This window comes from Bubalus bubalis, chromosome 12 (genome assembly GCF_019923935.1).
Source record: "Bubalus bubalis isolate 160015118507 breed Murrah chromosome 12, NDDB_SH_1, whole genome shotgun sequence".
NCBI lineage: Eukaryota > Metazoa > Chordata > Mammalia > Artiodactyla > Bovidae > Bubalus > Bubalus bubalis.
The window spans coordinates 24,294,012-24,321,298 of NC_059168.1; the positions used below are offsets into that span (position 1 = coordinate 24,294,012).

General features: G+C 44.7%; 1 long non-coding RNA gene across 6 annotated transcripts in view; it reads left to right on the top strand.

The window, feature by feature from the left end:
* The first annotated feature begins 1,281 nt into the window (after positions 1-1,281).
* Positions 1,282-27,287, top strand: part of LOC102412960 — a 65,560-nt gene continuing 39,554 nt past the window's right edge. For 2 of the 6 annotated variants that reach the window (XR_006543274.1, XR_006543276.1), the window contains exons 1-2: positions 1,994-2,586; positions 10,897-10,990. This is a non-coding gene — a long non-coding RNA (uncharacterized LOC102412960). The other 4 variants (XR_006543275.1, XR_006543273.1, XR_006543271.1 and 1 more) reach the window with 4 other exon arrangements.

Below are 27,287 nucleotides of genomic sequence, written 5' to 3' on the forward strand. Positions count from 1 at the left end.
TCCCCATCTGGCTCCCAGCTTCCTCAGTCCTCAAGAACACATTTTAAAAATAACTCTCTTCTTTCCCAATGCGGTGGGTCTGGAATCAATCCCTGGTCACAGACCTAGATATCACTTGCCACAACTAAGAATTCACATGCTGCAAGGGAAAACTGAAGATCCCACATGCAGCAATGAAGATCCAGTGCAGCCAAATAAATAAATATGTAACGTATCTATATATCTCCCCTCCTTGCCTCCTTCTTCTCTTCTATGCCTTTCTCCTTTCTCTTCCTTTCTCTCTGCTAAAGCCCTCAGGTTCCTGCCCACAGAACACTGGGGACAAAAATAGAAGGGCTGGGGGAACCCACCAGCTTCTGAGCACTGAGATGAGGAAGTGATTATCAGAGGTCACTGTCCTGGTCAGTTCCTGTTTCTGGAGCAAAGATGCCAAAATCTGTTCCTTTTTCTTTTGAAAAATGTAGGAGTTTTGATTTCCAAAATTCCCAGAACCAAGACTGTCACTGTGAGCTGTCTGTGTTTCTGTCTGCCTGCATCTGTATGAAGGGTCTGCCAAGGCCTCCTGGACGCGCTCCTCATGGGCAAGCATCCAGGGGCAGCCTTGGAAATGACACCTTATTCCCTGCCCCTTCTCAGTTCCACCACCCCCAACTGGGCCTGACTGAGGAGAGATAAGTGCCTGAGGACAGGCCTGCCTCTGGCCTAATGCCTCCTGGGGCATCCCCAGGATTAGGTCTGGCTACTGAGGAACCCTAGAGAGAGTAGAAATTTAAACTGATAACCTGGACTCAGAGGCGGACCAATTTGGGAAACCCTGTCCATGCTTTGCTCCCTTGCTTGAAACTATCCCATGGGGGTGGGGGGAGGAGGGGGATAGGGGGAGGAGGGGGATGGGAGGAGCAGACACAGCCACCACTGTCTCTGCCCCTAGGCTTGGCACAGCGCCCCACCTTCTGTGCCCCAGTCCAGACAGCCCACTTCATGTAGAATCAGACTCTCTTGAACCTTCTGCAGAGAAAAGAGGAGGTCCAGAAACGAAAAAAAAAAACAAGGATTTCCCCAGCAGTCCTCCAGGTTCCATCCCTGGGTTTAGGTTTGATCCCTGGTCTGGGAACTAAGATCCCACGTGTCATGGGGTATGCGCAAAAAAAGAAGAAAGGAGGAGAGCCAGCATGGGAAGTATTGTAGGTGGAGATGTGGAAAGGTGAGCTAGGAAAAGGAGGCACTTATCGCTAAACCAAGCTCAGAGCTTACAGCAAGGGGAAGAGAGTGAAAATGGGCCTTAGCGTTAAGACCAGGCTCAAGGTGTGAAGGTCAAAGCAGTCTTGGTGCCAGGCCCTCTGGGTTGGGTTTGCCTCGCAGTGGCAGGTTCTTTGCGTGTGCAGGAAGGAAAACTGAGCGCTTTCTAGCAGAATCTACATTTGGCCTGTTTTTCCTTTGGTCTTTGCTTTTGTTTGTACTGTGCCTGCCCAATTCTCATTCATTCACTCATTTAACAAACACTTCAATAGCCTAGAACATTTGCAAGATAGCAGTGGCCAGGGCTTTCCAAGAGGGTAGGCTGGGGCTTGCAGAGGCCTCCCTGCCTGGAGCTTCAGCATCACGCTCTGCTGAGGCCCTGGCGTGCAGTGCGCCCGGTTTGCACCATCCCAGAAGTGGGGCCCGAGGCCTGAACGGCAGGGAGGCCCGAGGGGACTGAGCAGGGGACGCAGAACCGCTTCCCAGATGGCCGGCCCAGAAAACCAGGGACAGGTTAAGGGGCCAGAAGACTGGGCAGGGCCGTGGAGTCTCTGTGGGGGCCGAGCCCGTGCCCGGGGAGCGCGGATGCTGGCAGTGAGAGACGGCAGCGCTCCCAGGAAAGGGGTCCCCCCTCGGTGCCGCGGGCTGGGAGCCGCGCAGCCCTCGCCAGCGCCCCGCCCGCCCCGAGGCCCGAGCGCGAGGCGCCGCGGGAGGAATTCCAGCCATTTCCTCTGCGCCGAGCGGTATGCGGCCTGCTCGCTGCCCGACCGCAGCGCGGCCGGGAGGTGGGGGCCGGCGGCGCAGGCCAGTCACCAGCCGTGTCTGGCAGCTGCCCGGGCCTCGCAGTCCCGCTCCGGATTCCCGGAGGGCCTCCTCTAGTCCCTGCGACCCCAGCGGCTCTCGAGCGGCCCCAGACCCGTGCGGCCCCCCCGGCCCCGGCTCCTCCCCGCGAGGCCGCCGCCTGCTGAACCGCCCCCGCCCCTCGCCTGCCCTCCCGCCTCCTCGGTCCCGCCGCGCCACCCCCCACACACCCCCCCGGCTGCCGCCGACCCCCGCAGGCCTCTGGAATCTGAGTTTGAAACAGAAGGTGGCCCTTGCTACGTCCCTTTTGGGGCCCGTCCCTTGGCCTTTCTAAGCCTCAGTTTCTCCACCTGTGAAATGGTCACCCTAACAACGGCGCTACCACGTTTGTGCCGCCCCGAGGTTCAGTGAGAAAAGGAACATGCCGGATCAACATCGACGATGTTCTCGTTTCTCTAGGTACCTCTGCTGTCCTTAACCTCCCGGGATCTTCCGCCCACCCTGCCCAGGGCCTCTTCTGATGGAGCAGACAGGGCGGCTTTACAGGTAGGCACTCTAGACGGCCGCCTTAGGGACTGGCGGAAGACGCGGAAGACTCTTCCTCGGGTTTATTTGCCCTCCAGGTTCTTTAAAAGCCTAAAGAGCAGTTATTTTCATTTTTTAAAATGATGTCATCGCAGTCTGAGAACAACCCGGCACGTAGTGATTAGGAGAAGTTGAGGGTGCAGACCCGGATGGCCTGGACTCTACAAATGGGTCTGAATAGAGAATGGCCACCCCGTGCCCTCTGGGCTCCTCTTTCCAAATGCAGATACCTTCCACCACCCCACCACCACCCCCATCCCCCTTCGGAGAGTGGACAGTCGTTCAGGCTTTAACCCTTTGGAGGAGAAAGAAAGGGAAAGCCAGAGCCCCCAGGCGACGAGGAAGGTGGGAGCCACTTCCCCCGCTGCCCACACCCGCCTCACCCACGCCCACGGCTGCGGTCAACAGAACACGAGGTGGGGTTGGAAAGCCCCGGGTTTCACCGGGCCTAACCGCCCAGTTCTTTGCAAACGCGGCACGGTAAGAGCCGCTCTGCCTCGAGGTTCCCCGATATGGCCCTTCGTTTGGATACTGGAACTCCCTTTCCAGCCAGAGCCCCGAGGCCGAGAATCAGCCGCAGGAGGTGCGCTCCTTCATCCCCACTACACACGCTGCAGCCACAGACCGCAGAAATCCAGGTGGAGATAGGTCGAGAAAAACAGGTGCTATAAACATCCCAGTCCAGCGAGTTGGGAGACGCGGCTCGCAGGCAGCCCCTCCCCGCGCACCCTCTTCGGAGCCGGGCACTTCCGGCCATCGTTGCGCTGCAGGCGGCTCTCGGAGTCGGGAGGGGCGGACTGCATCTGTTTCTGAGGCCTGGCTTCCCTTTCCTGTCCCCAGACCCCGTAACTGCCTAACCTGAGGGTTTTCTCTGTACTCAGGATACACCTCCCTAACGGCCATTCGCAGACGGCTCCCTTCCTGCGCTGATATTTTTTTAAAGGCTTCTCCCAGGGACCCCAGGCTGTGTGGCCAGTCTTCCGGAAATGCTGGCTCCTCTTACAAAGATGCATGAGGGGATGCTGCCCTAGGTTGGAAGGCAACCAACTAAATCTTAAAATGTAAAGTTTGATTCTGAATTTTTGATAGCACTTTTTGTTTTGGGGGAGGGGGTGATGGTGGGGAACAGGCTGGAGGCAGACTGTATTTAAAAGAGGAGGAAAAGGAAGGGGGGGAGTTAAGTATATGCAAAGAGTGGGTATTAGAAAAGAATTGCCGCATTAGAAAAGAGAATTGCTTTCCCAGCACTCTGGTTCCCAGTTTAGTGGGACTTTCTGAACCAGTCTCCTGAGCCTGGGACTTGTTGAGGTGCATGCAGCTCGTTGAGAAAGAGCCTGTTGGACAGAAAAAGACTCCACTGGGGAAAAGGCAAATGAAGTTCCACTGCCTGGGGCTAAGGGATTCAGACACAAAAATTGTCCCCAGAATCTCAGAGAATCTCATGGCTCCAGGAGAGAGTGGCAAAGAGCAAGGCAGGTTTGGAGATGATGAGTGAAACAGATCTGAACCACCAGTTTTCAAATGTGACTATAAAAATAAGCTCTCACTAAATACTAAATAGAGCCCTGGTTTAAAAATGAAGTCACACCCCTTTTCCAGTGTGGGTGCTTACTCTTCAGTGGCTGTGCAAGGGAAACACTTGCCCAGCTCATTACACGGAACCCTACTTAGAACCTACTGTTAATTCCCTGTTATTACACATGAGAAAACTGAGGTCAGAGAGACTAATTAACTAGCAGAGGAGAGCTTCAAGCCCAGGGATCTGACTCTGGCGGCTACCTGTGGAACCTCTGCGGTAGGGTAATTGACTCTGATGCTCTTTCTGACCAGAGATTGAAATGACTCCACTTCAGCCTTCAGTTGCCTTTCACAGTGAGGAAGAATTGCTGTAACACCCACCAGGCTCTAGCAGGCCCCAGTGATTGCAGCTTCATTGAAATTGATGGTTTTCCTGAGGGGGCCATGCAACGTATTCCAAGACTCCGGAGTACAGAGGAACAGACTGCCCATAGGAGGAGGACTCTGAGTGGCCTGGATACAGTCATCAAGGTCAGGCCTTCCTGTGTGATTTCAGGACTACAAGGAGCCCCAAGTGGCCTTCTAACTAAAAATCAACCATAAAAGAACCATTGTGCTCAACACAGAATCAGATGTGTGCTTAGAGGTCACTGCTGTCTCATCTTGGGCCATGCGCCAAGGCAACCCAAAGATATTTGTCTAGCTTTCCTAGTGTTTTTTAAAAGTTGAGTTAATTACCAAGCATTTAAAATTGGAAGATGGTACAAAAATATCTGGGTTTTCCTTCTTTTTCTTTTAGCTTCTCCCCCTAAATCTTAAGAGCTGGCCACACTGATGAGTTCTTCGTGGTCCACCCCAATCCCAGCCATCGCATCCTGGTTTTCACTCCCATCCTCCTGTTGGCCCATTAACATTTGAATTTGCTGACCCCCATCTCTCTCACTAAAATGCAGGTATTCACTGAAGAGGTAACTGTTGAGTCTAACTAGTCACATTCTGGTTTGGATATCTTTTCTGGAGAGCTGGTTATGATAGAACAGTTGAGGTAAGTTAAAGTGAGGGTAGGAGAGAAAGTAGGGCTCCCCTGGACAAGGTGCCCAGCCATACCAGAGCAGAGCAGATTGCTGAGATCCTGGAAGACCGCAAGATGAGAAATTAGTGTTTGAACAACTGACTTGGATGTCAGAACATCAGCTGCTTCCCAGAAGCTCGTCCTTTCATGTATCTTTGCAAACACCACACTTTCATTAGCATCTTGGGCTGCCTTTCCCAAACCTCCTTCTGGAAGTGCCTTGGGGAGCGTCCAGAAGCACACCCTGGAGGTGATTAGAGGGCTGCCGGCTCAGGCTATGAGCAAGCCCAAAGGAATAGGTCTGGCTTTCAGCCAGGACAGAACTGAGCCTGGAAGAGGAGCTGAATGAAGATGAGGACCAAGTGATTAACTGGGGTTTGAGCAGCCAGGAACTGAAGCACGGTCTCATTCACCAAGATGGTGAGCAGCTGTGCGCTCTAAAATGTGGACCACAGGAGGGAAAACCATCTTCCCCGAACTTGGAAGCTTTCCTGCCAAAGCAGTTTACTGTGCCAGCAGAGAGGAGAGAAGGTTTTGTGTGAAGGCGGATGAGATGGCCTTAGACAGACTACCTGATAGACCTTGGGACATCAGCCTCCCCCAGATGTCCATGGGGGAGAGTTTCAGCCCTGAATATTTGAACTTGGACCTTCTTGGCAGCAGTCCATAGGACAAGTGTGTCAACAGAGCCCCGGATGTGTACTCTGGGGTGTGGAGGGCGTGAATGTGATGAAGTACTTTTAGGGCTTTCAGAGAAACAGGAAATTCAGTTACCAGAGACAGGAAAGTCTGTCCACCTGCTTTCAAACCCAGTGGATAGCGTGGCTCTCAGACTTGTCACAACTGCCTTTGGAAAAGGCGACAAATTAAGAGAGCAGGAAAAGAGTAGGAAAGACCCCTTCAGGGAGTTGACTGGCTGGGTCAAGGCATGTTCTCTTCAGAGAGCCTCCTCTCACCTCCCACATTAGTGGGAGCCCCTGAAATCCCAGTGTTCAGCCTTGCCACCATCATCTGCTTTGTGTCTGATGGGACTAATCTCACGGTGAACTCGCTCCTGTTATGTCAGCCCTGAAATCCCCCTGGCTCCCAGGGGCCCTGTCTTTCTCCTATTCTGTGGCCTCTCCCACCCTCCTCACTCTTGAAACTCTTCATTCATGACATCTGGAGTTCATAATCCATGATTAGCAAACTTTCCTTTATCCTCATCTATTCTTTGAGCATCCTCTCCACTTCTTTCCCTATGGGACCCCCAGCTCTCCCCTGAGTGCATTGCTGACCCCACAGCCTTCTCCAGTGGGGCCTGAGTTTTTTCTCCCAGCCTTCCCTAGGCCTAGAGGGGAGATAGGTGTCCTCCTTAATCCTGATTGTCACCTTTACAAGTACTGTCTTGCATACCACATTCAGTTGCATCTTATCAGATTTTACCAATCACTGCTATCTTCTCCTGACCCCCGGCCATATTTTGTTTGCAGTTTTTCTAGATCTTGGTTCCCCATCACTCTTTCCAACACTGTCTTAACTCTTGGTGATTTGGTATACATGTCAGTGACCCTTCCAATACCCAAACCTTTCAATCTCTTGAATTTCTGTCCTGCAGTGATTTTTCCCTCCCCTCACACATGACTGCAGTCCCTCCATAATCTCAATTTTATGCATCCTCCTATCTTTCCAAGTTATCCCCTTGCTTGATCTCAGTTATCCTCTGACCCAACGAGAACCTTCAATCAATTGATCCCACCACCCTTCACTGTTGCCCACCCCTTTGATGTTCTTACTCCCCTCCTGACCCAGTGTAAAATTTCATGACCATATCAGCCGGAGAAATACACCCAGCCAGGCTGCTTGACCTCATTTGAAGTTCATACTGATGAAACTTAAGTGGGCCCTTAGTGCTTCCCAACTGTAATACTTAGGTTTCCCTGGTCCACTCACTCATCTAGGCTCCTGGATGACAGTTTCATACTTTCTTTTCTCTTCTCAAACCCTTCATATTCCCTCCACACTCTCTATCACCTGAATTCTAAAAGAATCTATTGGGATTCTTTTTCCCCTGGGAAAATGGAAGGAGCCAAAGGAGAAAGCTGCAGATCCCTACCATCACATTTATCCCCTGTCCAGCAGTTTCATCTTCCTACTTTGCCTTTCCACCTACTATTTCAGTGCTGACTCATCCATCAAAAGCAAATTCCTCCACTTGTGTAGGCAATCCAGTCCCTCTCACCTACTCATGGACATTACTCAGTAATTCTTTCTTTCCTCTCCTACACCAAGTTATTACTCTGCTGGATTTTTTCCATCGGCATACAAACATGCTATTATTTCCTGTATCTTTAAAAAAAAGAAAAGTCTTTTAATGACTGTACTTCCCTTGGCAGCCTCTGTCGCATTTGTATGCTCCAATTTAGAGCAGATCCCTCAGAAAACTCATCTGTACTTGCTATGCCCAGTTCCTCTCCTCTAGTCCTCTCTTACACCAACCCCACAATCAGGTCTGTGTCCCTCAGAGTTCCACAGAGATTATTCTGGTCCGAGTCACCATGACTTAACTAAATCCAGTGGTCAATTCTCCATTCTCATCTTATTAATAGCATCTGATATAATGGACCACATCTTCCTCCTCCATATATGTTTTTACCTAGGCTTCCAGAGCATCTCACTCTCTTGGTTTCTGTCCTCTCTCACTGCACCCACCTTCTTGGTCTCTTTCCATGGCTCCCCCTCTTTTCCCTGACCCCTAAATGTTGACTTGCCCAGGACTCAGACTTCAATCCTCTGCTCTTCTTTATCCACCTCTTTTGATGATCTCATCCAGATATTTGATTTTAAATATAATCAATACACCCATGACCCACATTTATATATCTAGTCCAAACCTCTGAGTTATCCTTGACTCTTGTCTTCTTCTCACATGCACATCAGATCTGGTAGGAATTAACTCTATCAACAGAATACACCCAGAATCCAAGCACTTCTCACCTCCTTCCTGGCTGCCATCCTAGTCAAAGACACCATCGTCTCTCTCCTGGATTACCACTGTGCCCACCTGTACAGTCTCCCCACTTCTACTCTGGCCTTCAGCAAAGAAGCCAGAGTGATCCTTTTAGAATGTACTTTAGACCATATCACTCTCTAATCAAAACTTCAAAAGCTCCCTGTCCTCTAATTCTTTTAGGGTTACACTTTAATAAGTTCCTATTCCTCTCAGTATAAAAACTAGTCTTTATAATGGCCAAAACAGGTCCTGCAGTAATTATCTACCCACCTCTCCCAGCACTCACCTCTTTCTTCTTTGCAGTATTTTATTTTATTCTTTTTTTTTTTTTTTTGGCCAAGCTCCATGACTTGCAGGATCTTAGTCCCCAACTAGGAATTGAACTCAGGTCTCTGGCAGTGGAAGCACAGAGTTCTAATCACTGGACCACCAAGGAATTCCCTGTCTTCCTCTCTGGATATTCTATTCCTCACTCATTCTGAGAGCCCAGCCTCCTTGATGTAGATGTACCCTCTACCGAAACACTCTTGCCCAGAGTCTACTTCCAACTTTCTCATTTCTGCAGTCTTTAGATTCTCAACTTTTCAGTAACACCCATTTGACCACCCTGTGTAATACCGAAACTTCCCTTTCCCTCTTGATCACCCTTAACCTGCACAACCTTGTTTTTCTTGTCCCCAAAGCATTTCTTATCTAACATACTATATGATTTATATATTTATGTTTATTGCTTATTGTTAGCTATCTTCCCCTCAACTCCACCCCCACAGGGATCTCTCTCTATATTGTTCACAAATATATCTGAGATGGCCAGAACAATGCCTGACACATGGTAGAGAAACCAATGCATGTTTTTTGGAATGAGTGAAAATAATCCAGATACAGAGGGACTTATTCCCTTGCCCATCCAAAATTTCTGTGCCAAGAGCAAAGGGGAAAATGGAACCAGAAAGAGCAGCTGGAGCTGACCATAAACACATGATTCATGGACAAAGTCAGGTCAAGTTGGAATGAGCAAACCTAGTGCTCATAATCACTAGATAGATAGATAGATAGGTGATAGATAGAATCCCCCACATTGACTGCAGAAATGAGAAAGTTGGAAGTAGAGTCTGGGCAAGAGTGTTCCGGTAGAGGGTACATCTACATCAAGGAGGCTGGGCTCCCAGAATGAGTGAGGAAGGGAATATCCAGAGAGGAAGACAGGTAGGTAATAAAGTGACCTTATTTACCACATCAGTTCAGTTCAGTCGTGCAGTTGTGTCCGACTCTTTGCGACCCCATGAATCGCAGCACGCCAGGCCTCCTGTTCATCACCAACTCCCGGAGTTCACTCAGACTCAGATCCATCAAGTCAGTGATGCCATCCAGCCATCTTCATCTGTTGTCCCCTTTTCCTCCTGCCCCCAATCCCTCCCAGCATCAGAGTCTTTTCCAATGAGTCAATTCTTCGCATGAGGTGGCCAAAGTACTGGAGTTTCAGCTTCAGCATCATTCCCTCCAAAGAAATCCCAGGGCTGATCTTCTTCAGAATGGACTAGTTGGATCTCCTTGCACATATAGAGTAATAAAAGCCTGGGCCAATGACACTGACTTACCCAAGTTCTCATCATTGTCAGTTGCTTCTTAGCTGTTCTCACAGCCCTAAGTGGGCCAGTTACAGTTGACACTTGAACAACGTGGGTGTGAACTGCCTGGGTCTACTTGTATGTGGGTGATTTTTAATAAATGTAAAATCAGTACTCCCTGTCTGCAGGTTTCTCATTAAGGGGTTCAATCAACCACAGATTGTTTAATCCATGGATATGGAGGGTCAACTGTATTCAGTAGACTATACCATCTTTCGTGAAGCATTTGAGCATCCACGGATTTTAGTATTTGCAGAGACTCCTGGAACCAGTGCCCTGTGGATACAGAGAGACAACTGTACAGGTTGACAGAGCCACCAGAGACAGTAAAGGCCAAAGGACAGGATCCTACAAGTGGAGACTTTGAAAAAGAAACTCCTGTCTCTTCACCTCTTCCTTTAAGTGCCTTCTCAGTGAAGGATGCTGTGGTACCAGATGTCTGGGGCAGTACCCAGGCCATTTCATCAGATTTCTGCCATTATTGGATGCAGATGGTTAATAGTTCTGCTTGCCTGGCCCCCACATGTCCACTGTCAGCTGCACCTTCATCTTAAGCAACATATGTGCATTGATGGAGCTTACCTGGTGCCAAGAGAGTGGTGAAAGGCATGGAAATAAGGTAAGCTGGTGTAAGAGGCCTTCTGGAGGCCTTGCCTTCCTTTCCCATAGGGATTACACCCTCCAGGTTGACTGCCAATGTATTCCTTCTTGAAAGATGCCAGTGTTATGCAAGGAGCCTCTACACTAAAGATAAACCAGTTAAATGAGGCTCCTGAGGCCCTCCATACATTTTAGATGGAGACTCTGTGGTGTCAGCCGTGTGGCTGCACCAGGAGTTTGAGGCCAGAATAAGGTCTGGGGCAGGAGGCTTTACAGGTCCTGAGGCGAAGTAGAATCTCAGAGCCTTTACAGAGTTGAGGCTTCAGCTCATGACAGGCCTAAATAACTGCAGGCAGAACTTCCAAAGAACTCTAGGCAGAAGATCCCCCTTGACTAGACATGAAGACAAGACCCCAGTTTAGAAGACAGACTCAAACCAACTTGCCTTTTTTCCAAAACAGGGGCCTCTTCAGCTGCACCTTCATCTTAAGCAACATATGTGCATTGATGGAGCTTACCTGGTGCCAAGAGAGTGGTGAAAGGCATGGAAATAAGGTAAGCTGGTGTCATCTTCTCCATAGGAAACGTTCATTCATAAGGAAGGCATTCGTCTTTGACATGAATAGGAATGCCCTCTGTGGTTCGGATTAGACACTAAACACAGCAGAAGAAACAGTACTCCTGTATAACAATGTAATTTAAATTAGTTAAAAATATTTACCCAGTCCCATGAGACAGGTCAAAGGGCTTAAAGTATATTCTCAACGCTCAATCTAACATCTCTTTCCTCCACTCACCATTGCCCCATTTTGGTCCTCTTCACTCTCCCCAAAGTCAGCTAACAATCCTCCCCCACCCTCTGTACCTCCATCACACACACACACACACACACACACACACACAGAGGTTCTTGATGCCCTTCCTCGATTCTGTCTCCTTGGACCTTTTCTTTTCTTCATTTCCAGTGTAACGATTCCTGGCCTCTCAGGCCCCTTTCAAGTCTTACTTCTTCCCCAATTCTTACTCTGATCAGCACAGTAGCAGATCAGCTGAGCCGGAATTTTTCTTAGGCAGTAGTTGGGTAAAGTTGCACATATTCATGGGGCGATATTGTATAATCCTATGCCTTTCCTCCATATCTCTTTTAAGGATGTGGTTTTAATATCCACATCCATTAGCATTTTCTTCCCGGCAGAAAGGAGAGTAAGGGAAGGAAAACAGTGAGGGGAGTCAGAGTGTGTCTGGGGAAGGGACAAGGCAGAGGTCCTTTTGATCTGCTCCTTACATTCAGCTCAGATGCCTACACTGGACAGTGCCCAGGTTATTGGTAGATTCTGGGACATCCCTATGTTAGCATAATCAAAAAGAAAACTGAACAAAACCAACAAGAGGTTAATGCACAAAGTCAAAGTAGAGAGGAATCTCTGGGCCTCTGAATTTGACTTGAAACATTCCGAATGAAGGCAGGAGCTGGGAGAAGAAAAAAAAAATAGAAAACTGTGTTTTTATTATTTTTTTTCTGATTACAAAAGTAATATATGTTCAATGTAGAAAACCAGAAAAATACAGAAAAGTATAAGAAGGGATTGGAAAAACAAAAGAAGTAACACTTGTGTTCCCGCCACCCAGATATAATCAATATGAACTTATTTGTTTACATTTACAATGCATGCATATTTTTAATCAAATTATAAACATAGTATATACGCTCTTTTAGAAATTTTTTCTCATTTAACAATGTATCATAATTTCCCCAAGTCATTAAATATTCTTACATACAATATGATTTGTTAAAGCTGTTTATGATTTTATGCTGTGGATTTACTGTCATGGATTTGGCCGGTTTTATATGGGAGAGTAGGTTGTTTCCAAGCATAGAATTTTAACTGTGGCAAGGTTGTCTGCACCACCTGTGTTTTTGGACAATCTAACCTTCTTCCCTTACCAGCAAGTAAGGATCCCTTCAAAGTTCTAGACCAAGAGAACCCTGCATTGGCAGAAGTAACTCCTCCCAAGCATTCAGCTATCTCTGTGTCCTTCAGAGAAAGCCTGGCATTAGGCTTACTCTGAGCATCAGAGTCGGAGAAGGCAATGGCAACCCACTCCAGTACTCTTGCCTGGAAAATCCCATGGACGGGGGAGCCTGGTGGGCTACAGCCCATGGGGTCACTGAGGGTCGGACACGACTGAGTGACTTCACTTTCACTTTTCACTTTCATGCACTGGAAAAGGAAATGGCAACCCACTCCAGTGTTCTTGCCTGGAGAATCCCAGGGACGGGGGAGCCTGGTGGGCTGCTGTCTATGGGGTCGCACAGAGTTGGACACGACTGAAGCGACTTAGCAGCAGCAGCAGCACCAGAGCATTAGAGTAAGGATACTTACTCTTATGGCCAGGCCATTCTTGAGCAGATAGAGGGAAAATATTTGTCATTCTAAATCAGGGAGTCCACCCAACTCATTCAGTGCAATCATCTTCAAAAATATTTTTTTGTGCTAGTCCTGAGCTAGATATTATAGAAGAAAAGATATGGTTTCCATGTGACATAAACCTGCACTCTTTGTGTGTCAACAAACATAGAGGTGTGAAAGAGTCAGATAGAAACAGATTATGTGTGAATGACTACGTGCTAACTCTGTGGTTCGAATCACAAGTGCTTTAGGAGGTGAGAAAACTATAAGCACAAGGTAGACTTGAGTGGTCTGGGAAGAGAAGGTGGAGCTTGGAGGCAGGGTGGGCAAGGAGCATTCCATGTGGAGGGGACATAGAGGCCAGAAAGCACAGGAGGCAAGAAGGAGGTGCATGTGGCTGCAGTCTGCGGTTGAGGGGGAAGTGGTCCGTCTAACTGGATAAGTCATATATGGGGCACACGCAGAGAGGGTCAAAAAGATGTTTGGCCCTAATTCTGTAGCCGTTTCCCCTTGTACCAGAACTGTCACATCAAGAGAGGAAATGTCTAGTCAAATTCAGGCTGAGTTGTTTTTGTTTTTTGGTGTGTGTAGGGTAGCAGGGTGGGGCCAGGGGAATGGTTTATAAATAGAACTTCTCGAAGCCTTTAATATTGTTTATGTATGTGGCAAGGTCAAGAGAGGAGGGAATCCAACTTCCCAAGAGTCTTTGACCACAGAACTCTTGTTACCATGGACCATCTCCTTGGGTGTTCCAGGAGACACAATTAGGGGCTAGTGAGGACTTCCCTGGTGGTGCAGTGGATAAGAATTTGCTTGCCAATGCAAGGGACACCAGCCTGATTCCTGGGCCAGGAAGATCCCACATACCACAGGGCAGCTAAGCCCATGCACCACAACTACTGAGCCTGCACTCCGCAAGAGAAGACACCACAGCGAGAAGCCTCTGCCGCACAACCAGAGAGCAGCCGTCACTCGCCACAACTGGAGAAAGCCGGTGCACAGTGACAGATTTTCCAACTGGAGAGTAACACGTGAGGGAAAACAAAGTTTTGGAAGGTTAATCTCATAGTTAGAATGTAAGGTGAACAAGGATCTAATTGCCTGGATTCAGGCAATACAATTAGATGATTGAATAAAGACTCCAGATAAGTGGGCAGGGTTGGAGCATACTGGAGCCGAGAATGAAGAACAAAGCATTGATTGAATGCCGAGTCTGCTATTGGGCTCTGGAGAGATTCAAAAGTGTCAGAGTTCCTAGGTCTTTTAGGAGTTTGAATCCATTCATTAGGATTTTCATTGCAACGCACAGAAATCAACTTGAAGCAACTTAATCAAAAAAGAGTGTTTTTAAGGAAATAGGGATACTTGAGGAGCTGAAGCCATGTACTGGAAAGTTGGCAAAAAGTCCCCTGTCCATCTGGTCTCAGCTACTCTGTGTCTGCTTCATCGTCCTCATATTATTTCTCTCTCCTCTTCTGTCCTCTAACAACCCCTCCCCTCTCCCCTCTCCCCTCTCCATCCCTCACCCGTCTCCCCTCTCCCTGCTCTCATTTGTGGAAGAAAATGGCTTCTCTACAGCTCCTGAGTTTGCATGTTACACTGTTTGCATGACAGAGTTCCAGGTATATCAGAGGCTAAATCTCCATCTCTTCTTCCCAATTTCAGATTTCCAGTGGAAAGAATCTCGTCGACCAGCTTGGGACACATCCTACTCTAACTAAGGGGACAGGTTTTAAAATTGAAACATGGCTTCAGGAGGCTTACCCTATGAATAGTGTGGGGGACCACTACCAGGAACAGGTGTCTGCTATTGAGTGATGCTGGGCTTCCCTGGTTGCACAGTGGTAGAAAACCCACCTGCCAATGCAGGAGACTTGAGTTCAATCCCCTAGAGAAGGAAATGACACCCCACTGCTGTATTCTTGCCTGGGAAATCCCATGGACAGAGGAGCCTGTCTCTGTCCAAGAGGGCTACAGTCCAGGGGTTGGCAAAGACTCGGACATGACTTAGTGACTAAATAACAACAACATAGAGTGATGCTATGACCTTTCATTGGAAGCATGCTTCTGTTAGAGTTGAGCATGAGCACACTATTGTTGAATGAACGGATAACTAGGAAGCTTTAAGGCAACTTCGTTAGAGCCCGTACTCTTGTCCCTTTCCCAAACTCCTTCAGTCTCCCAGTTCTATAAAAACCTGCAGATGAAGGAAGCAGGATACACAATGGTTATTAGCACACGTCTGGGTTAAATTGTCTTATTTTGGATCCTGTCCTGGAGGACTTGAGCAAGTGATGGAACCTACCTGAGCTTCAGGTTTCTCACCTCTAGAATGGGGATCATGAGGATTAACTAAGATAACATGAGTAAAGTGCTCAGCACAATGCACCTAATTATGTTGAAAAAGTGAAAGTGCAGTCACTCAGTTGTGTCCAACTCTTTTCAAACCCATGGACTGTAGCCATGTGTCTCCTGCATTGTAGGTGGTTTCTTTACTGCTAAACCATTGGGGAAGCCCTGCAGATTGGGTCAAAGGAAAGAGAAGCAGAAAGTGGAGTGGGTTCAGATATCAAACTCAAATACCAGGCTTCTCTGTCTATGGGATTCTGCAAGCAAGAATACTGGAGTGGGTTGCCATTCCCTTCTCCAGGAGATCTTCCCAATGCAGGGATTGAACCCAGGTCTCCCACATTACAGGCAGATTCTTTACCATCTGAGCCACCAAGGAAGTCCAGTTATGTTAAGAACGAAAGTTTTAAACAAAAATTAACCAATGGAGGGGGCTTCCTGGTGGCCCAGTGGCTAAGACTCTGTGTTCCTGATACAGGGGGCTCGGGGTCAATCCCTGTTCTGGGAACTAGATCCCGCATGCCACAACAAAGACCTGTTGCAGCCAAATAAATAAATAAAATAATTTTTTAAAAGAATTAGAAAAAGAAAGAAAATTAACTGATGGAGCTGAAGTTGACAGGAGTGGATCCAAATGTCTTTGATAAACAGGGCAAAAAAAAGATGAATTGTCAGATGGGCAAGTGGTCAGCTTGGTTCTCCAGATATCTCCAGGAACGTGGCCTTTGGAATAAGAGGTTTGGGGAGAAAAATAAGCCACGAAGATCTTATGGCGCCAACAGGGACTTTAGAGATCACAGGTCATATGTGCCAGTCACACTCCCTTTTGTTCCTAGAGATTTAATATCTACCAGCCTATTAAATGGTCATGATTTGGAGGAGAGAAGACAAGAAGAGGAATTACTTTCAGCTGGCCCCGGTCTTTAAATAACCCGGGGTACAGCATCTTTCAAACACAAAGGAGACCATGTGTAAAACATTAGTTAAATTCCGATATAAATCTAGTCTTTGACCAGTCCAAAGCTAATCAATATGCTTTTCTACTCTCTTTGAACTTTGAGTTTTCTGGCAACAACGAAAACCCCAAACCCTATCCAAAACCATCGTGCAGACAGCCCAACTCCTATGCTTCCCTCTCTCGTGTCACATATTGTTGACAGAACTCCTCTCATTACCACATTCATTCCAGTGGTGATTCAAATTCTTCTGCAGAAATGAACTTGAAAGACAGAAAATTGCTCTTGTAATCACTTAATAAGGAACCCTGGACAAGGAATACAGGACTATGAATATAGATTTACTCTTAGCTTTTATGGACGCATTTCCCTCGGTTATTTTCATTGAAAATCACGATGAACTAATTTAAATACCAAGGTAAACTGAGATGGAAAATGATCCATAATAAGAATTTCGATGGAAAATATAGATTGCCCTGGTCTTCAGCACATCAAGGATTCTCTTGGTTTCAATTGCAAATTCGGAGAGATTTGAAATGTGTTTGTTTGAATGTGTCAGTTTTAGGCAGAACTAAACTACGCTGTCCCTTTCCAAAAATCAAGAATCTGCCCTGGAAAAAAATCATGCAGTATGATGTGCAAAGCAGAGGGGGAGGAAAGAAAGTAGTGGGTGAGAAAGACCCACCCAAGGACTGCAGCCAGCTTCCCCAGGAAGATTCATGACCACGCTTCAATCCTGTCCTGTGATTCTTTCCAAGGGATTTTACTATAAATCACTAAAAGCAACCGCTGCTGTTACCAGAGCTATCTTTGCCTCAAAAAGAAGAAAATTCAGGACATGCAATATAATCCTCTCACTATCTAAGAGAGAAACCAGCCCATTTGTCATAAGAACTGAAAACACCAGCTATGTAGTATATTAAACATTAGTGTTTCATCTTTCATAAAAGGGGGGCACGCATAGGACGTGATTGGATGCAACCATGATAAAGGGACTTAAATTGGATTGACTAACTGTAACCTACAAAAACCATTCTAGTATAAATCCTTTTCAGTAAAAGGTAAGAAAATTCTATCAATACTTTTTTTTAACCACTCTGAGCTATTCACAACCAATAGATCCTTACTCTTAGCAGATGTATAAGCATTTATGTAATGCAGGGGTTTCATAACTTCAAGAGTGTCATCAAAGTCAGAGCTGATACAATGTTCCTCCCTTTGACTTGAATGCCTTCTTCCCTATATAGGGTGATTATTGCTTCACAGTGTCCCCGGTATGAAAAGACTTTGAAAGGTCATTTGCCTTGCAACCCAACTAGCAGCATTAGCATTACCAAGGAGAGGCTGGTTAGAAATGCACAGTCTTGGGGTCCACCCCAGTCTTACTGGCTCAGCTTCTGCATTTCGACAGGATCCCCAGGTGATTCATAGGCATAGTGAAGGTGAAACTGTGCCACCCTAAGCCATCCTGCTGCCTCTGAGCAAAGCGTGCACATCGGAATGGACAGACTGGTCTGCTTCAGCCAATTTCAGGTCCTTTATAGTTTATCCTGTGTGAGTCATTGAGAGGAAAGAGGAAATACACTCATTTAAGGAGGTCTTGCTTAGCCTAACAAAGCTAGCAACTTCTTCAATACATTCAGGTTCCTATTCTTGGAAGAACTGCTGCTCTGTGTCCTGTTGCTTGATCATGTTGACTCTTTACGACCCTTTGGACTGTAGCCCACCAGACTCCTCTGTCCATGGGATTTTTCAGGCAAGAATAATGGAGCGGGTTGCCATATCATTCTCCAAGGATCTTCCTGACTCAGAGATCGAACCTGAGTCTCCTGTGTCTCCTGCATTGCAGGCGGTTTCTTTACCGCTGAACCATTTGGGAAGCCCTGCAGGTTGGGTCAAAGGAAAGAGAAGCAGAAAGTGGAGTAGGTTCAAATACCAAACTCTAATAAAGTAAGGGTAGCACAGAAGCTGAGACTGTGAGGGATGGGGAGAACAGTTTCACCAAATTACCAGTTCCAAAATTGTCTCTGCACTGTGGGTGATTTATAGCCCTGGAAGCTTAAAGGCTTGAGTCTCTTGCTGTATTTTATTTCAGATTAGGAATTTTTATCTAGTACTTCCCTGCAGTTTAAAATGAAGGCCCTGGAACTACAAAAATGAATTTATCTGGTGGGCTGTGTTCATTTTGTAGTTATCCTGTAGGTTTCAGATTTGTTACAGAACTGGAATCTGGACAATAGAAAAACTCTCTGTTGGTTAATGGCAGCCAACTTCTAAACCAAAACTGAAGGACATAGGATAATTATGTATATGTTTCAGTGTCCTCAAATTTAGCTGCACATTAGAGTCCCCTAGATAAAAGGTTTTTACACAGCTTTCTTGAGATATAACTGACATATAATAAGCTGTATATATTTTAGGTGTATAGTAGGAAGAATTTTGATATGTTATACATCTGTGAAACTATCACCATGATCAAGCTAATCACCCCTAAAGTTTCCTTGTGCCCCTTGGCAACTCCTCCACCCATTCTGCAACAACTAATTGCTTTCTGCCACCATAGGTTAGTTTCCATTTTCTAGAATTTTAATTTAATGGAACCATACTCTTTTTTTTTTTTTTTTGAGGGGGGAGACCTGATTTCTCTTACTCAACATAATTATTCTGAGATTCATCCACATTGTTGTCTGTATTACTACTAGTTTGTCCTTTTTATTGCTGAGTAATATTCCATTGTATGAATATACCACAATTTATCTTAACCATTTACCAGTGAAAGACATTTGGGTTGTTTCCAGTTTTAAACAACTATGAATAGCACTGCTATAAACCTCCATGAACAAGTATGAGCATATGAGTTTTCATTTCTCTAGGTAAATACCTAAAAGTGGGTATGGTAAGTATACATTTAACTTTAAAAGAAACTGCCAAATTGTTACCCAAAGTGACTGTACAATACCATTTTGCTTGCTTGCCAGAAATATATGAGTTCCAGTTGCTCCACATCCTCTCTAGGAATTGGATTGGTATTGTCAGTATTTCTAACTTTAGCTGTTTTAATAGATGTATAATAGTATCTCCATTCTGGTATTAGTTTACATGTTCCTAGTGACTGCTGTGGAGAAGGAAATGGCAACCCACTCCAGTGTTCTTGCCTGGAGAATCCCAGGGACGGCGGAGCCTGGTGGGCTGCCGTCTATGCGGTCACACAGAGTCGGACACGACTGAAGCGACTTAGCAGCAGCAGCAATCATTATTTATTGAAATGACTGACCTTTCTCTATTGAATTGCCTTTGTATCTTTGTGCAAAAGCCAATTGACCATATATTTGTGGGTCTTTTCTAAAGTCTCCATTCTGTTGCATTGATCTATCTTTATACCAATATCACATTGCCTTGATTACTATAGCTTTATTATTAGTCTTGAAATCCAACTTTATTCTTTCTCTAAATAAGAATTTTAGAATTAACTTAAATTTTACAATATTTGTTAATTTCTGGGTTTAAAAAGTCTAATGGGATTTTGATTGGGATTTGATTTTATAGATCTATTTGGGGAGAACTTACAGCTTAACAATTTTAAATATCCCAATCCAAGAACACAGTATATCTCTCATATATGTGGTCATCTTTTAATCTCTTTTCAGCAATGTTTTTTCAGTGTACAGGTCTTATACTGCATTTTTGAGATTTAATTTTAAGTAGTTGATACTGTTATGCCCTTGTAAATGTTTATATAAGTTCAGTTTCCAACTGTTTGTTGTAACTATTTAGAAATACAGTTGATTTTTAAAAATACTGATCTTATGTCCTGCAGCCTCACTAAACTCATTTATTAGTCTTATAGCTTTTTTAGGTTCCATAGAATTTTCCACATAGATAATTATGTTTTCAAGAGTAAAGACAGCTTTACTTCTTCTTGTCCAGAGTGGCTTCCTTTTATATATTTTTTCTTGCCTTATTGTACTTGCTAGAAGCAGTAAATTGCTAAATAGAAATAGTGACAGTGGACAACCTTGCTTTGTACTTGGTCTTAGAGGAAAGAGAGCCAGTCTTTTCCATTAAGTATGATGTTATCATTAGGTTTTTCATAGATGCCCTTTCTCAAGTTGAGAAGTTCCCTACTTTGCTAAGAGTTGCTTTTTTAAAAAATCAGAAATGGATCTTGAATTTTGTCAAATCTGCATCTATTGAGCTATTCTTATGGTTTTTCTTTTAAGCCTGTTAACATGGTGAATTACATTGATTTTCAAATATCAAACTAACCTTGAAATCTTGAGGTAAATCTATTTGTTTACTATTTATTATCATATATATATATATAGTTAGATTCCATTTGCTAAAACTGACTTAAGAATTTTTACATCTATACTCATAAGAGATATCAGTCTCTGCTTTTCTTTTATTGTAATGTTTTTGTCTAGTTTTGGTATCAGAGTAATTCTGGTCTTATAGAATGAGTTGGGATATGTTCCATCCCCATCCCCTTCAAGTTACTTGAAGTGTTTGTATATAGAATTAATATTATTTCTTCCTTAAATATTGAGAATTCATCTTGGACTGAAATTTTCTTTGTGGGAAGATTTTTAACCACTAATTCAATTTATTTAACAGATGTAGAGCTATACTGGTTATCTATTTTTTTTGTTTGAATAATAAATTCTATCAAAAAATGTTATATTTCCTCTAAGTTGGTCATATTTATTGGCACAAAGCTATTCTTGATATTATCTTATAGTAATTTTAATATCTGTAGAATACATAGTGATATCACCTCTCTCAATCCTGATATTAGTAATTTGTGTCTTCTTTCTCTTTTTTTCTTGATCAGTCTGGCTAGAGGTCTATCAATTTTACTAATCTTCTCAAAGAACCAGCTTTTAATTTCATGTATTTTTCTCCATTGCTTTTGTTTTCTGTTTCACTAATATCTTCTCTAATCTTGATAATTTACATTTTTATGCTTAGTTGAGGTTTAATTTGCTCTTTTTCTAGTTGCTTATGGTGGTATCTAAAGTCATTGGTTTAAGGCCTTTCTTCTTCTGTACTATGTTTAGTGGTATAACTTGCCTATAAATATGTTTTGGCTAAACTTCAGAAATTTTGATATACTGTGTTTTCATTTAGTTCCAGATTATTTCTTAATTGCCCTTTTGATTTCTTCTTTGACCTATAGGTTATGTAGAAGTGTGCAAATTCATTCCCAAACAATTGGCTACTTTCCAGATATCTTTCTGTTATTAACATTTAGCTTAATTCCTCTGTAACAAAAAAACATTCTTCTGATTTGGATATTTTAAAATTTCTTAAGACTTATTTTGTAGTTAGACTATGGTCTATCTTGGAAATTTTTCTGTGTGCTCTTGAAAAGAATAAGTACACTGTTAAGTGGAATGTTCTTAAAAATGTTAAGTTAAATTAGTTGATAGCATTGCTCAAGTCCTCTATATCTTTACTGATTTTCTATTGTACATGTTCCATCAGTTAGTAAGAGAAAGGTTTTGAAATCTTCAACTATAATTATAGATTTGTTTTTTTCTCTTCTACAGTTCTAAATATCCCACCACCAAAGCCACACATGATAAAAATCAACTCAGAATCTCTGGGGGCATGACCCCAGCCATCATTATGTTTTTAACTCCCCAGAGTGATTTGGGCTTCCCTGGTGGCTCAAATGGTAAAGCGTCTGCCTGTAATGCAGGAGACCTGGGTTCGATTCCTGGGTCTGGAAGATCCCCTCGAGAAGGAAATGGCAACCCACTCCAGTACTCTTGCCTGGAAAATTCCATGGATGGAGGAGCCTGGTAGGCTACAGTCCATGGGGTCTCAAAGAGTGAGACACAACTGAGCGACTTCACTGGTAGAGTTTTTCTAGCGTGCAGCCAGGTTTGAGAAACATCGCCTCATGCAGTCACATTGTGGATTCAACAGATTCTCAAATGCATTATCTTATTTAATCCTCATGCCTGCCTTTGAGTTAGGCATTATTCATTTCTATTTTACCTAAAATGAAATTAAGTCCTAGACATTTGTCTAAGATCACACAGTTGACCAGAAAGCCTAGCTGGGGTTTGAACCCAAGTGACCTAATTCATAGTTTATTCCTTTGAGGTACTTACATTTTGTTCTGTGAGGTATGTTTATTGACTACAATTCTATCTGTATTTCTATTCTATCCCCCTAACACACTCTTTTGGGTTGTGGGCAGAAGTTGTGTCTAACCCAAAACTTATAATTTTCACTGGACCTACCACAGTGTCTGTCCCCTGGAGACGATTCTAAGGTTTTTCTTTTTCCTGTTGAGAGATCTAAGTATCTGGGTTCATGTCACCACATAGTCATCCATCTGCCTTTTTCATAGTCCATCCACAATCTAAGGTTTAAGTCAAGCTGTAATTAACACTGGCACACAAACTCTTCTCCAAAAACCTTCTCGGGCTGCAGACTGTCAGCCTGCTTCACTCCACTAATACACAACATTGGCAGCCTGGGCCCAGAATTAGCCCTGAGCTACCCATAAAAGTTTGGGGCAAGATTATGAGAGAAGAGCAGCCGGGGATGGATGTTTTGTTTGAGTGCTTCCAACAGGAGAAGTAATGATGAAAGAAGTCCTGCCCATGCCAACCCCTCGTTTGTACTTGGCTGTCAGGGGTTTCTGGCTGGTCTTTTTTGATTTGTCATTATTTTTCTCCAGAGGTTCTGGGTTTGCCTGCATGTGTCTGCTGCTATGTGGATGCTATGATTAATTAAGTTGGTCAAGGATTAATATTTAAAGATCAGGAGTGATTTGAATCATTCCTCCAGAGGAGTTGCTCAACTGCCTCCAGGGAAAGGGATTAGCCCCCCAAAGTGGATCATTAATGTTTTTGAGATAGTGTGCCTTTCAAAGAGACAGATACCTCATAATTTGTTTCACCATTCCTCTGCTACCGTCCATTGTTCATTCTTTCCAGTTTTCACAGCTATCAGTGATTCTCCCATAAATATCTATATTCATATAAAGATTTCCTTCCCCCTTCTTTTGAATTATTTTCTTTGTAGAAATTTCCAGGAGTGCTGTTACTATACAGAAGGGCTGGAATGATTTTAAGGGATTATGAGCTCTTAAAAAGGCAGTACCACAGAGTTCATAGCCCATGTCACATCTTGATTAGTTGAATTAATTATGACAAGGAAGAGCCAAGTTATTTCCTAAAGCATCACTCACTGTCCAGTCTTATCCCACAGACTGGTGTGAGCAGTACTAGATAAAGGCGTCTCCATCACCTCATTCTTTATTCCACCGAAACTCACCTAAAAAAAAAAAAATCTAGGTTGCTTCCATGTCCTGGCTATTATAAACAGTGCTGCGATGAACAATGGGGTACACGTGTCTCTTTCAATTCTGGTTTCCTCAGTGTGTATGCCCAGCAGTGGGATTGCTGGGTCATAAGGCAGTTCTATTTCCAGTTTTTTAAGGAATCTCCACACTGTTCTCCATAGTGGCTGTACCAGTTTGCATTCCCACCAACAGTGTAAGAGGGTTCCCTTTTCTCCACACCCTCTCCAGCATTTATTGCTTGTAGCCTTTTGGATCGCAGCCATTCTGACTGGCGTGAAATGGTACCTCATAGTGGTTTTGATTTGCATTTCTCTGATAATGAGTGATGTTGAGCATCTTGTCATGTGTTTGTTAGCCATCTGTATGTCTTCTTTGGAGAAATGTCTATTTAGTTCTTTGGCCCATTTTTTGATTGGGTCATTTGTTTTTCTGGAATTGAGCTGCAGGAGTTGCTTGTATATTTTTGAGATTAGTTGTTTGTCTGTTGCTTCATTTGCTATTATTTTCTCCCATTCTGAAGGCTGTCTTTTCACCTTGCTTATAGTTTCCTTTAGCATATATATGGAATTTAGAAAGATGGTAACAATAACCCTGTATACGAGACAGCAAAAGAGACACTGATGTATAGAACAGTCTTTTGGACTCTGTGGGAGAGGGAGAGGGTGGGATGATTTGGGAGAATGGCATTGAAATATGTATAATATCATATATGAAACGAGTCGCCAGTCCAGGTTCGATGCACGATACTGGATGCTTGGGGCTGATGCACTGGGACGACCCAGAGGGATGGTATGGGGAGGGAGGAGGGAGGAGGGTTCAGGATGGGGAACACATGTATACCTGTGGCAGATTCATTTTGATATTTGGCAAAACCAGTACAATATTGTCAAGTTAAATAAAATAAAATAAAAAAATCCTCACACATTTTAAGCGATGAGCTTTTGAAATAAATTTAAGAAACTCCAGAATGAAACCATGGGACAAATCAGTGATGCACCTCCTGAGATAAATCCTGTGTTAGAAATGAAAGGCGTGCATGCAGTGTGCGTGGCAGGGGGCACAGCAGGGCGAGGGTGCAGGTCACTTATGACTGGAACGTTGGTGTCACAGTTGTCCCCTGCAAACTGGTTTCTGGGAGCTGGGTGCAGACAGCCTGAGTTGAAAGCCAAACACAGACAGCAGCTGTTGAGGATGTAAAGTCTCTGGCCAGAGTGGATAGGGAGATGGGTGTGGTCACCCACAGACCAATTTCCACCCCACCCTATGAGCCCAGTGACAGAGGCTGAGAAGAAGGAACTTCCCGTGTTGCATTCCAGTGTTCCTTTCTGGGCTTAGTGGGAATCTTCGAGAATGCAAGAGACTGGTTGCCAGGCCTGATTGCCCTGCACACACTCCCTCAACTGGGTTCCCCTGACAGTCACCGAGACTCCGGAGAACACCACGACCAGCCACGCCGGCCCTGGATGGCTGCACTGCGTTGGCCATAGCCCCGGGTATAAAGTACAAGTAAAGCCTACAGCCATCCTCACGGAACTGCGGGGAAAGGGCAGGGAGCGTGAGGATCTTTCCTGCATTGCACAAGGAAGCGCTGATCCACCGGATCACCACCGGCCCCTTCTGCAATTTCTCAGAACCTCTGACAAGAGCCCTCAGGCTGCATCATTGAGCAAGGAATCTTCATTATTCATTTCAACATCACTCTTCTTGGAAACCCTGACTGCTCCACTCTCCAGAAATAATCCATCAGACTTCTCCCTTTGTTGAAGTCACACTGTGAAAACTCCCATAATCAAATTCCCCATGTTCGGATCTCTGCTGCTGTTATTATGTAACAGCGGAGTCCAGAGCAAAAAGAGTGGGGCAGACTGACATCTCTCTTTTTTTTTTTTCTTTCTCAGCCTTTTAACTTTTTATCATGAAATGTTTTAAACATACACAAAGTGAGACAGAATGGCATACTGAACCCCATGTCCCTCCAACCTAGTTGGAACAATCTCTACAGGCGCTGATCTTGTTTCAAGGAGCACCCCTATCCTACTTCCATCCCCTCCCCCACAAATATGCCCATTTTCTTAACTGGAAAATTTTTTTTTTTGATGTGGACTATTTTTAATGCCTTTCTGAATTAGTTACAATATAGCTTGTTTTATGTTTTGGTTTTTTGGCCTCCAATATCGGATCTTAGCTCCCTGAGCAGGGATTAAACCTGCACTTCCTTGCACTGGACAGCAAAGTCTTAACCATTGGACCTCCAGGGAAGTCCCTAACTGGAATTTTTAAAAGCAAGTCCCAGACACAATGTCATTTCATTTGTAAATACTCCGGTATGCCTCTGTATCTAAAAAGAACTTTCTTTTTTGATGTAACTTCTATAGGCACTAGTATTTATTTAGCAACTATTGGTATTTGTTTGGGATTGATATTTAGGTTAAGCATAGCATCACTGACTCAATGGACATGAATTTGATCAAACTCCAGGAGACAGTGAAGGGTAGGGAAGCCTGGCATACCACAGTCCTGGGGTCGCAAACAGTTGAACATGACTTATTGACTGAACAACAGATGACAATAAGACCCTTTACATAATTTAGTTAATGAAATCTCAGCCCAGCAGAGAAACACCTTAGAAATTCATAACCCCCCCAGTGGAAAGAAATGCTCTGGCCTTGAGAACTTTGCTGTTTGCATTTTACTCATGAAGAAAAACTGCTCAGCCAACTCAGGGTAAGCTGTGGAGAGGCTGCAATCCAAGAGACCGCAGAGCTTGGAACAAGAGGCAACGAGTCAGAGCCTGACTTGCTCCATCCCCCCTGGATATTCAGGTTATTAAAGGGACAAAGCTTCCTCATATGAAAAATTCCTTTTAAAAATGAAACAAAAAACCTTACTTATACCTTTAAATTACATTATCAAGATAGCAACACCCAGACTTCTTAAAAAGGTAGTGCCTTAAAAAAAAAAAACTATTCATAAAAAGAGTTTTGAAAAATCTGATTCCTATTTCTAGTCTCATCAGGTGTGTGTGCAGAGAGAGCCCTGGAGGAATGTTGCTTCAAGCCTAAGCAATCTCCGTGTATTTCTGTTTGCTCTGTGTTCTTCCTTGCAATCTCTGCACCTCATCTACATACCCGCACTCTGGAGATGGAAGCAGAGGAGCAGCACTGGACTGACCTGCCCGAAGAAATGTTGGACTGCACAAGCATAGCCTTGGGGGGAGTCTCTGCCTCAAGGACAGGCTGATAAACTCACTCTCAGTCACACAGGCTTTGGGCCTTCTAACTCCAGCCTCCGAGACTCAAAACCCCAGGTCAGCCCTGGAGACAGTCACAGCATACTGCTGATTCTCCCTTATGCTTGCCATTACTTCATGCAAGAGTGCCCAGTGTGAATGGATGCCCTCCTGAGGCCCAGTCCACCATGGCTGGAGATTGGGATGTGATACACAAAGGAGCTGCCACCCACTGTTGTGGGTGAGGACTGTGCATGAGGAAGGAGATACTGTCACCCTGGTTGGCAGTGTGCATAGCACTCATTGAAAACTGGGCTACTTTATTTAATTTTTGTCTGCGCTGGGCTTCACTGCTGTGCGCTGGGCTTCTCTGCTGTGCGCTGGCTTTCTCTAGTTGCGGTGAGGCAGGGCTTCTCTTTGTTGTAGTGCATGGGTTTCTTGTTGCGATGGCTTCTTTTGTTGTGAAACACAGGCTCCAGGGGCTTCCCTGGCTCACTGGTAAAAAGTCTGCCTGCAATGAAGGAGATGTGGGTTTGATCCCTGGGTCAGGAAGATCCCCTGGAGGAGGAAATGGTAACCCACTTCA